This window comes from Elephantulus edwardii, unplaced genomic scaffold, assembly GCF_000299155.1.
Source record: "Elephantulus edwardii isolate Elephantulus edwardi_28Jun2011 unplaced genomic scaffold, EleEdw1.0 scaffold00047, whole genome shotgun sequence".
NCBI lineage: Eukaryota > Metazoa > Chordata > Mammalia > Macroscelidea > Macroscelididae > Elephantulus > Elephantulus edwardii.
The window spans coordinates 343,091-354,994 of NW_006399797.1; positions in this window are offsets into that span (position 1 = coordinate 343,091).

Genomic DNA, 11,904 nt, shown 5'->3' on the forward strand with positions numbered 1-11,904 from the left:
ATTTCCTGGCTGCTGTTACCAAGAGTGTTGACTATGGAGCCAAGTAAACTAAAACTGTTAACCATCTCAATCTCATCACATCAGGGGCTGGTCAATGGGAGATGTTTTTGGATAATCTTTAGCATAATCTTGCTTGCATGTGATATCAGTACTGTTTGATAATTTTCACATTCTGTCGGGTTACCTTTCTTTGGAATGGGAACAAATATAGATCTCTTCCAGTCAGTTGGCCAGGTAATTGTCCTCCAGATTTCTGTTTGTTGAAATATGTCAATCAGTATGCCATCAATTCTTGGGGCCTTATTTTTTGCCAATTCTTTCAGAGCAGCTTGAACTTCTTCCTTCATCACCACAGGCTGTTACTCATATGTTGTTTCATGAAATTCTTCTGTATCCATCAATTCCTTTTGGTATAATCCCTCTGTATACTCTTTCCATCTTCTTTAATTGCTTTCCGGATCATTTCATGTTTTGTCCAAAACATCCTTAAGTATTGCAACTTGAGGTTTGAATTTGTTCTTTGGTTCCTTGAGCTTAAAAAATGCTGAGCAAGTTTGCCATTTTGATTTTCTGACTCCAGCTCCCTGCACATTTCATTTTGAAACTTTGTTTTCCCATGCTGTCCTCTGGTATCTTCTATTCAACTCTTTAATATCTTGATTTCTTCCCTTTGTTTTGGCTTCCTGGCCCTCCAGTGCAATATTTAAGTTTCTTCTGACATCCATCTTGGTTTTTACTTCCTCTTCTGTCCTTGAAATGACCTTTTGCATTCTTCCTGAATGATATTCTTGATATCCTCCCACAACTCATCTAGTCTTTGCTCTTTAATGTCCAAGGCCTCAAACCTGTTCCTAAGATGGTTTTGAAATTCAGACCAAACAGACTCAAAGACAAATTTTGGTTCCTGTGGACTTGATTTAATTTTCCTCCACAAATTTACCAAATTTTTCTTTGTTCCTTTGAGACAATGGTTTAGAAGCTCTGTCTCATGTACTCTGAGCATATTTCCAGGAGGGACCAGCCCTTGGAGAAGAACATCATGTTTGAAAGGGTGGAGGGTCAGTACAGGAGAGGAAGACGCTGAATGAGATTGATTGACACAGTAACTGGAGTAATGGGAACAGGTGTGCGGGAGACAGTGAGATTAACTCAGGATAGGGCAGGGTTACAAATTCAAATACAAAACACAAAGCCATGGGTTGCAATACCTAAGGATGCTAAATAAGCAGACTATAGAATGATCCAGGAAGCCTTAAAAGAAGATGGATGTCATACACAGAGTCACTGTACCCAAATGAATTGGCTAACTCAAGAATTTCATGAAACAACATATAATCAAGAGACAATGGCGATGAAGTAGGAAGTTTAAGCTGCTTTGAAGAAACGGACAAAAAAAACCAAGGCCCCAAGTGTTGATGGAATTCTATTGACGTATTTCAATGGACAGATGCTATCCTGGACGTGTTAACCAGGTTGTGCCAAGAAAGCTGGAGCATAATTACCTGGCAAATTGATTGCAAGAGATCCCTATTAAGCCCCTTTCCAAAAAAGAGTGACCTGACAGAATGTGAAAATTATAGAAAAATATCAGTGATACACAAACAAGCAAAATTCTGCTGAAGATTATCCCAAAATGAGTGTAACAGTACATCAACTGAGAGCTACCAGAAATACAGGCCAGGTTTAGACAAGGCCATGACACTAGAGACATTATAGACAATGTCAGATGGATCTTGGCTGAAAGCAAAGAGTACCAGAGGAATATCTATTTTAATTTCATTGACTAGGCAAAGGCTTTTGACTGTGTGGATCACAACAAATCATGGCTAACATTGAGAAGAATGGGAATCCCAGAACATCTGATTGTGCTCATGTGAAACTTCTACTTGGACCAGGAAGCAGTTGTCAGAACAGTACAAGGAAACACTGCATAGTTCAGAATCAGGAAAGGAGAACATCAAGGATATATCCCGTCTCCATACCTTTTCAATCTATATGTGGAACAGATCGTTCGGGAGGCTGGACTTTATGAGGGAATGTGGCATTAGGATTGAAGCAAGACTCATTAACAACCTACATTTTTCAATTAATACAACCTTGCTTGCCAAAACTGAGGAGAACCTGAAGCATTTGCTTCAGAAGGTCAAGGACTGTAGTCTTCAATATGGAATGAAACTGAACATAAAGAAGACAAAGATTCTCACTACTGGGCCAATTAGCATCATCATGATAGATGGAGAAAAGATTGGGGTTATTAACAATTTCAACTTGCTCCGCTCCACAATCAACACTGCTGTTGGCACCAACAGTCAGGAAATCAAAAGAAGAATTGCATTGGGAAATTCCGTCAGGGACCTCTCCAAAGTGCTAAAGAACAATATTGTCAGTCTGGAAACTAAGGTATGCCTGATCCAGGCCCTTGTCTTCATAATTACTTGCTTTACATCAGAAAGCTGAACAGTGACTAGGAATGACAGAAGCAGAATCATGCCTTTGATTTGAAGGTTCTGGGGGTAAGTATTGAACATACCAGATATGTCCTGGAGGGGGTGAAACCAGACAGCTCCTGGGAGGGAAAAATTCTGAAGCTCTGTCTTGCATATTATGAGGACATGGCCGGGAGGGACCAGTATTTGGAAAAAGATATCATGCTTGGAAGGGTAGAGGAACAATGCAGAAGAGAAAGACACCAGGTGAGATGGATTGACACAATAACTGGGATAATGGGGTTAGAAGTGTCCAGAACTATAGGTCTAGCTCAGGATAGGGCAGGACTCAGAGCTGTTGTACATAGGGTCACTATGAGTCACAGGTGACTCAATGGCACATAACAATAAAAACAACAACAAGGCAGAGCATTTGTGCATAGGGTCGCTATTAGTTGCAGTCGACTCAATGGCATGTAACAACAATAACTACTGTACCTAGGCTTTTCATATATATCTGTATGTGCGTGTATCATTCATGCCTACAATCAAAATGAAAGCTTCCTCATAGTAAGAACTTAGTCCTACTTTATTCCTGAATTTCCACATCTAGAATGATACCTGGCAAGACACAGTGATAAATGTTCCTTTCTCAAATTTCTGAGTCCCTAGCAATATGCATAATAGAAATTTAAGAAACTTTGTTTTTCTAGTTCCAACTATTCCCTCAAGCAAGTGTCTGCTATGACCAGTCCCTTTGTCTCATCCTCCCTTCATCCTCCTTGTCCAGTCTCCAGTTGAAATGATTTGTTGTCTCCTATTTGGATGAAAGACGTAGAGGAGAAGAGTTGTTCTAAATAACCAAAAAAGCAGTTGAAGCTTATTCAATCCTGTAATAATAAAAATAGTAATTTTACTTTACAGAAAGATATAGGGTGACATCTAAGTCATGCTGAAGGAAGTTAAGAGATAAAACTGAAATTTACTAGTGGACCTTTCCACTTGTTTCTATAGTACAATCCCTTCATACTTGGTATTCCTTCCATTCCAGTATTTGATCTCTCAACAGATTCCCAGAGGACACCATTTGATGTTTTTGGTACTCACAACCTTACACTCACGTTTCTAAAGAGGGAACCCTTTTTCATGGAGCAAACATGCTTCTAGAGAATGCTTAAATCAAAGATTAAGGAGTCTTCTGGAAATTCATTGGTTTCTCAGACTTTTCCCATGAAAAGATTTCTTTCTGTTATAATCATAAGTATCTTAAAAACACCATCCAGTGTCAACAGAGAAGAAACATGACCTTTGATAATAATGTCCAGAACGTTTTGAAAAGGACATTTATGATGAATGTAAATAAAATCATAAAATTGCTTTCTGTTTCAGGGTTCTCCCTGCTTAGACTCAGTTTGAGAATAATTTCCGATTTCTGGAGAGCTGCTTCCCATATGTGAATTATATTTCAATTATACCAGTGATGTCATTGACATGGAATTAAAAGTGCTGTGATTTTCAGTCATGGATATTCCACCACAGCTGCAAGCAATGTGCTCTGTAAAGACTGGTCTAATTCTCCCCGGAGCCACGTTAAACCTCACTCCTGGAACTCTTTAGCAGCCTAATAGTGCTTAAAGATGGATGCAAATGACATTTATCTGCAGTTAGTATTTTACATATTTCTTAGTTAATAATTAAGAAAAATTCTCATATTAGTACACACAGTATATATTAGGCTAAAGTCCAGCACATACTTTGTTAAGTAAACAAGCTGTTGAATTAAAATTAGAGGCTGAGCAAACACAATAAGGGCAATTTTCTGGTCTAAAATAAGAGTTTAAGCTAGAGGTGGCTTTGACCTTTAAATGTTTGAAGAAAAATAACCTGGGTCAAAGGTAGAGCTAGATTTTTCTTAAAACGCTGTGCGATTGCCTGCTCGTATTTTGGTTGGATTAAAGCATATTGTTGGCATTACTGTAACAGGGGGTCAGTGATGGCCTGGGGGGTTGGTTGTGTGCCCAGCAGACCCTCGCAGCTGGGGAGCTGTCATGGTGGCCTTCTCCACAGGTGTCCTCCACAGGGTACAATTCTCTCCTTGTGAGGTCTCCGTGATTCACTATTGAATTTTCTTTGAAGAGAGAAAGTCCTCCAAAATGGTAAAAGGAAAGCCATACCAGGCAGCTGAAAGTAAGCAGCTGCATTTAGTGTAGAGAAAGTTAAATCATTTCTTCTTTTTGTAACCTTTCACCTGCGTGGCCAGAGGTGATGTGATGTGACGCTTAGCAGATTGCAACATCTGCTCAAGATAGACCTTTGTCTGGATCTTGCTTGACACATTCTGCAGAAGGACCATTTATTTGGGTCATTGAAAAAGTAAAGAATTCAAGGTTGGGATTACATACGGAAATCTAGCTATCTAGGGTGGCTGCAAGCATGAAAGAGAATTCTGATTCTCTTCTGATTCAACAGTGTCCCTGTTGTCTGTGTCCCCTACTGCCTGTGGGCTCTGTGGGAATTATTCCTAAATTGTTTCTCATTATATACTCAGAACCTAGCAAAATACCTATCTCCTAACTTTATGTGTTCAAAGAGTTGGTTTTGGTTTTGACATTTGATATTTGTTGTTGTTTTGCAAGGTGGGGTGGGAGAGATGTTAAGTAATAGAGAAAAGAAGAATAGTAAAGTGGGAAGTGAAAATGCTACTGAATAGCAGGTTCTAAAAGTCCTGTATGGCTAATTTTAGGTTACTGTCACCAATCCAGAACACTTAATTGTGCTCATGTGAAACCTATTGTTTGAAAAACAGAGCAAGGAAGCACTTTAATCATGAAAGGCGAGTGTCAGGTATGTACACTTTTTTACATACCTATTCAATCTGTATGTTGAGCAAATAATTTGAAGAAGAATGTGGCAATAAGAATCAGAGGAAGATTCATCAACAGCCTGTGTTGTGAGATGATAAAATCTTGCTTGCTCTAAGTGTGAAGGACCCAAATTGCTTCCAGAAGAGGTTCAAAGACTACAGCCTTCAATATGGATTATATTTCAATAATAAGAAAACAAAGGTTCTTAACACAAGGCCAACAAGAAGAAGAAAGTATTGAGATTGTCAACAACTTTATCTTACTTGGATCTACAGTCAATACCATTAGTGCCAACAGCCAGGAGATGTATATATTGATTTGAACAAGTATATTGTCAAGGACTTCTCCAAAATATTGAAGAGCAATGATATTAGTTTGAAGACTAAGGTGTGCCTGACTCAGACCAAGTTTTTGGTTGTGGATAAGAATGACAAAAGAATTGATGCCTTCAAATTGTGGTGTTGGAGAAGAAAATCCAGTGTGGATTACCAAAAGAGAAAACCGATGCATCATGGAGAGGATACAATTAGTGCTCCTTGGAGGCAAAGATGCAGGAGCTCCATTTCTCATGCTTTGGACATGTACTTAGGGGAGGCTATTTTTTTTAATTCTTTTTTTTTAAGGGACAGTAGGCTTGTAAAGGTGGAGAAGAAGTGAAAGAGGAGGAAATAGAGGTGGGTTGACACAGTGACTGCAGCAGTGGGCTCAAGTGTATCGGAGATTATGAGAATAGCACAGGATAGAACAGGATTCATATCCATTGTTAATAGGGTCTCTATGAGTCGTGCTTGACTCTATGGCACCTAAAAAAAATAATACCAAACCCTGAGCTAAAAGCCTGGATGAATCAGTGAAGGCTAAGATGAAGAACTCTCTAGATATCAGATGCTATAAAAATATCCCCACAGTAAGGAAGTAAGACTGATATCATGGTTAACAGGACCTGTTAGTATTAACCTCTACTTGGCCAGTTTTCTCCCACCGTATATCCAGCGCAGTCCCACAACACCCAGTATCTTTTTAGTATCTCCTTCTACTTTCTCCACTAAAGTGTACGTCTAAAGAGCACCGTGGAATGGCCAATACTTCCTAAGAAAATTAATTTGCAGTGAGGAAGTAGCTCAGACATTAAGCTCTTTTGGCTTAATTAATAATAAAAGATCTTTGACAGTTACAAGTGGAAAGTTCTTGAGATGGGACAACTTTTAATAGCCCCAGACTTGGCAACTTTCTCAAGAAATGCTGCCAACTCTTAATTTTAAAACTGAGGCTATATTTATGTAACACCCAAACAATTGGTTAATTCAGTAAAACTATAGCCCCAATTTAATTTGATGGCATGTAGATGAGCAGACCTTGAAGTAACTAATTTAAGTTCCAGCCAGTTGTCAAGATGTTGTGAAAGTGGGCTGATTTTATTACACACAGGTGAGATGCACGCTATCATTAAAGAAGTAAGATTAAATTACTTTATAGGATGCTGAAATTATTACTAAAATAATGCCTTATAATATGTTATTATTCTATCAATGTTAGGAATATCTACATATTTTTTTCAAACTTGATATTTTGTTTTTTACCTTAGTGACATAGTAATCAAGGGCAAGTATGTACAGAGAGGTCAGATAAACCTCCAAGCATATTTTATCTTCTCATTATTAATGGACATTGAATTTTATAAAACTTCATGACTGTATTGACTAATATAAAAAGTGCAACAACTTTTTTTTCACTTCATGATAGTAATGTCTTTCTGCTCTATTAAGGAAAACTCTTAATAATATTTTATTTTGTAGTGCAGTTTTCCTCCTAAATTTTTTTAATTATACATATTTGTGCAGCTTTTAATATGAATTGAAGCTCAAATAAAGAACACAGAGATTCCCATGACAGCACCATGATAGACAGTGAATAGATTAGTAGCTTCAGTTTGCTTGGCTCCACAATCAACAGTCTTGACACTAGCAGCCAGGAAATCTAAAGACGAATTGCATTGGAAAAATCTGTTGTCAGGAACTTCTCCAGAGTGATAAAGAGCTATGATATCAATCTGGAGACTAAGATATGCCTGATTCAAGCCATGGTCTTTGCAATTACTTGTCTCGAAAAGCTGGACAATGACTAGTGATGAAAAAAAGGTGAATTGATGCCTTTGGTATTGGTAGGAGAACAAACGTGTGTTCTAGAGAAGGTGAAATCAGGCTGTTCCTTGGGGGCAAAGATGCTGAAGCTCCATCTGACATACTTTGGGCATGTTGCAAGGAGGTACCAGTGTTTGGAGAGGGATATCATGCTTGGAAGGGTGGAAGGACAGGACAAGGGAGCAATATTCTGAATGAGACGGATTGACTCAGTGACTGTAGTAATGGGGGTAGGTGTGTCAGAGACAATGAGTTTGGTTCAGAATAGAGCAGGGTTCAGAGCTGTTTACAAAGGGGCACTTTGAGTCGCTAGTTACTCAATAGCACTTAACAACAAAAACAACATATTTGTACAATTTTCACACACAAATAGAATATATGTGAAAATAATAATACTACAGGCAGGCATAATGTAACCACAGAATATCTGATTACATTTAACAATTTGATGTTTTTGTTTTCTTAGTTTCTGCAATATAGTTATGTCAGTACTCTTCTTCCAGCATCACAACTCAAAGGCATTGATTCTGCTTCCATCATCCTTTGTCATTGTCCAGCTCTCTGATACATAGTAAGTAACTGAGAAGACCATTACCTGGATCAGGCATGCCTTAGTTCTAGACTGGCATCATTACTCTTTAGAACTTTGGAGAGGTCTTAGAGAGCAGATTTCCCAAGTGCAATTTTCCTTTTGATTTCCTGACTGCTGGTGCCAGCAGTGTTGACTGTGGAACTGAACAAGCTGGAATTGTTAACAACCTCAATACTTCTCACTCTATAATGATACTGCCCATTGGCTCAGTAGTGAGAATCTTTGCCTTCTTAACGATGAGCTTCGATCCATATTGCAGACTACGGTCCTTGATCGACTGCAGCAAACTGTTCAGGTCCTCTTCAGTTTTGGCAAGCAAAGTTGTGTTATCTGCATAATGTAGGTTGTTGATGAGTCTTCTTCTAATGCTGATGCCACTTTCCTCCTCATAAATTCAGCCTCCCAAATGATCTGTTCTGGATACAAATTGAAAGGGTATGGAGACAGGACACATCCCTGACACACACCCTTTTCTGATTTTGAACCATGCAGTGAATTTCCTTACTCTGTTCTGACAACTGCTTCCCAGTCTGAATATAGGTTTCATATGAGCACAATCAAGTATTCTGGGATTCCCATTCTTTTCAAGATTAGCTACAAGTTTGTTGTGATTCTTCACACAGTCAAATAACTTTACATAGTCAATGAAACGTGGATATTTCTCTGGTACTCTTTGCTTTAAGTCAAAATCCTTCAGACATTGGTGATAATGTCACTAGTTCCATAGCCTCTTCTAAACCAAGCTGTGTTTCTGGTAATTCTCTGCTGGTGTCCTGCTCCTTGCATGTGATGGTAGTTATACTGTTTAGTTCTATTAGGTCACTTTTTTTTTAATGGTCAGTTATCAGTTGGCAAGGCAGTTTTCCTCCAGATTTCTTGACACAACCTGGTGAGCACATGCAGAGCAGCAGCTCTCTGCTCAAATATGTCAATTGGCAGTCCATCAATTCCTTCAATTCCTGGGTGTTGTTTTTTTTGTGAATCCCTTCAGAGCAGCTAAAAAACTCCCTCCTTCACCTCCACTGTCTCTTCATCATATGTTGTTATATGAAAGTCTTCTATGACAACTAATTCCTCTTTTGTACAGTGACTCTGTGTACTCCTTCCATCTTCTTTTAGTGCTTCCTGGGTCTTTCAGTATTTTGTCAATAACATCTTCAAGTATGTCTCCTGACTCCAGCTAGTACCATGGGTGTTGATTGTTGAACCAAGCAAGATGAAATCATTAACGGCTTCAATCTTTTCTCCATCTATTGTAATGTTGACTATTGGCCTTTGGCGAGGATCTTTGTCTTCTTTGTGGTGAGATGTAATCCATACAGAAAGCTGTAAGACTTTAGAAGGTCTTTTATTTCGGAAATAGATGGTCAGTTCTGATTCTTATTCTGTCTTGGCCTTGAAATTTTGCTAAAATTTGTCCATGATGATTGAGTTACTCTGCTGATATTTGAAGTACCAGTGACATTGCTTCCACCATCACAACAATAATGAATATCAATACTAAGAAAAAACAAATCCAACTTGCTATATTTGCATATATGCTACAAGATGATTTATATCTACCAAATTAACAAAGATTTTAAAATTTAAACAATTCTAAGTGTTTAGTATAATTAGGGCAGGAGTTGACTAAATTATTTTTTTTAACTAGATAGAAAAGAACCTAAGTTTTCTAGGTCATAAGAGCTTTTGTAGCTACTGAGCTGTGCCATTCTAGTACAAGGACAAATATAGCAAAGTAAACATGGTTGTGTTCCAATAAAACTTTATTTATGACAAGATGTACGTTTGATTTGACACTCTTTTTTACATTGTGCTTAAGAAGTTATTCTACTTTTCAAATGGTTAGTGATTCATATGAACCAGCTTCTTTACAAGAAAAAGATGGGCAGTCTCCTCCAGTAAAGATTTAAAAATTAGGAAAATTATTGCCATGATTCAAACTTGACTCAGTGTAGGTTGGTCTTGACTTACCATGGAGAGAAGAGATACCACGTGTAAACTTAAAACCATAAAAAGCTTTGAATGAACCTAATAAAATAATACTTGCATAATCCAATTAACTAGCCATATAGAAGTAGAGAAACTCTTGTACATTACAAAGGAGGCATAATAAAAATGTTCACAGATAGTGATTTCTAATTAAAGAAAAGATGATAAAAAGGATGAAAGAAAGAAAAGAAAAAATAACTCAAATATACATCACTGATAGCAGGGATAAATTTCTAATTAGAAATATTCTTTTAAAATAAATCCTATTTTGTAAGAATGAAAATAAAAATTTGAGCACCTAAAGGGCAGAGTTTAGGGCTGTTGTACATAGGGTCTCTATGAGTCGCAGGTGACTCGATGGCACATAACAACAACAACAACAAATAAATACTCCACTGTAGAGTAAAAGCTTTAAGTCACTGTTGTTAGATGCCATCAACTGAGGTACTACCTATAATAACCCTATGGCAATAGATGTGAACCCTGTCCTATCATGCCATCCTCACTATCTTGACACAATTGAACTCATTGCTGCAATCACTATATCTATCCACTTGGTTCAGGGTCTTCCTCTCTTTTGCTGACCCTCCATCTTTCCAAGCATGATATCCCTCTCAAATGAATAGCTTCTCCCAAAATCATGCCCAAAATATGTGAGATGAAGCTTTATCATCTTTGCCAGAAAGGAACACTCTGACTTCACTTTCTCCAAAACATATTGCTTTGCTCTTTTGGTCATTCATGGGATATTCATCACCAATAGCTCAGACATCAATTCCTCTTCTGTCATCCTGATTTACTGTCCAGTTTCAGATGTATTGCAAGTGACTGTAAAGCTTATGGTCTGAGTCCAGTGCACCTTAGTTCTCAAATTGACATCACTGTTCCACAATAGTTTGGACAGGTCCCTGATTGCAGACTTTCCCAGTGAAATATATCTTGTGATCTCCTGACTGGTGGTACCAAGAGTGTTGATGTAGTTACAAATAGGATGAAGTCATTGACATTTTAAATCTCTTCTCCATCTATCACAATGTTGCCTATGGGTCTAGTGGTGAAATTTTTTGTTTTCTTGATGTTGAGATTCAATCCTTATTGAAGGCTGTAGCTTTTGACCTTCTGCATCAAGGGTTTCACTTTTAGCAAACAAGTTTGTATCATCTGCATAACAAAGCTTATTGATGAGTTTTCCTCCAGTCCTGATGCCACATTCTTCTTTATAGAGTCCAGTTTCTTAAATCATTTTCTCAGCATATGAATTAAAGAGGCATAGAGAAAAGATACAATCCTGACACACAACTTTCTTAATTTTAAACCATGTAGTGTTCTTCTGTTCTGTTTGCACTATGGTCTCTTGGCCTAGGTATAGGTTTTGCATGAGCATAACTAAGCATTCTGGGATTCCCATTCTTCTTAATGTTAGTCACTTTTTTTTTTTTTTATAATCCTCCAAGTCAAATGCCTTTGTATAGGCAAAAAAGGACAAATAGACATTCTTCTGGTATTCTTTAGTATATAATTCAGGGCCAGAACTGACTAAATTTTTTTTAAAAAAAAACTAGATAGAAAAGAACTTAAATTTTCTGGATCATTAGAGCTTTTGTAGCTACTAAGCTGTGCCATTCTAGTACAAGGACAAATATAGACAGTATATAACAAAATGATATATCAAGATCCACCTGATATCAGCCTTGATAATCTTCATGCCACAGCCTCTTCTGAGTCCTGCATGAACTTCTGGCAGTTCCCTATCTATGCATTGTTCTACCTGTTTTTTGAATCTTCAGTAGTATTTTGCATGCATATGATATTAATGATATTGTTAGACAATTTCCACATTGCTAATTATTTTCTACACTGTGACACTGATGTGTCAAATGCGTTAGTGA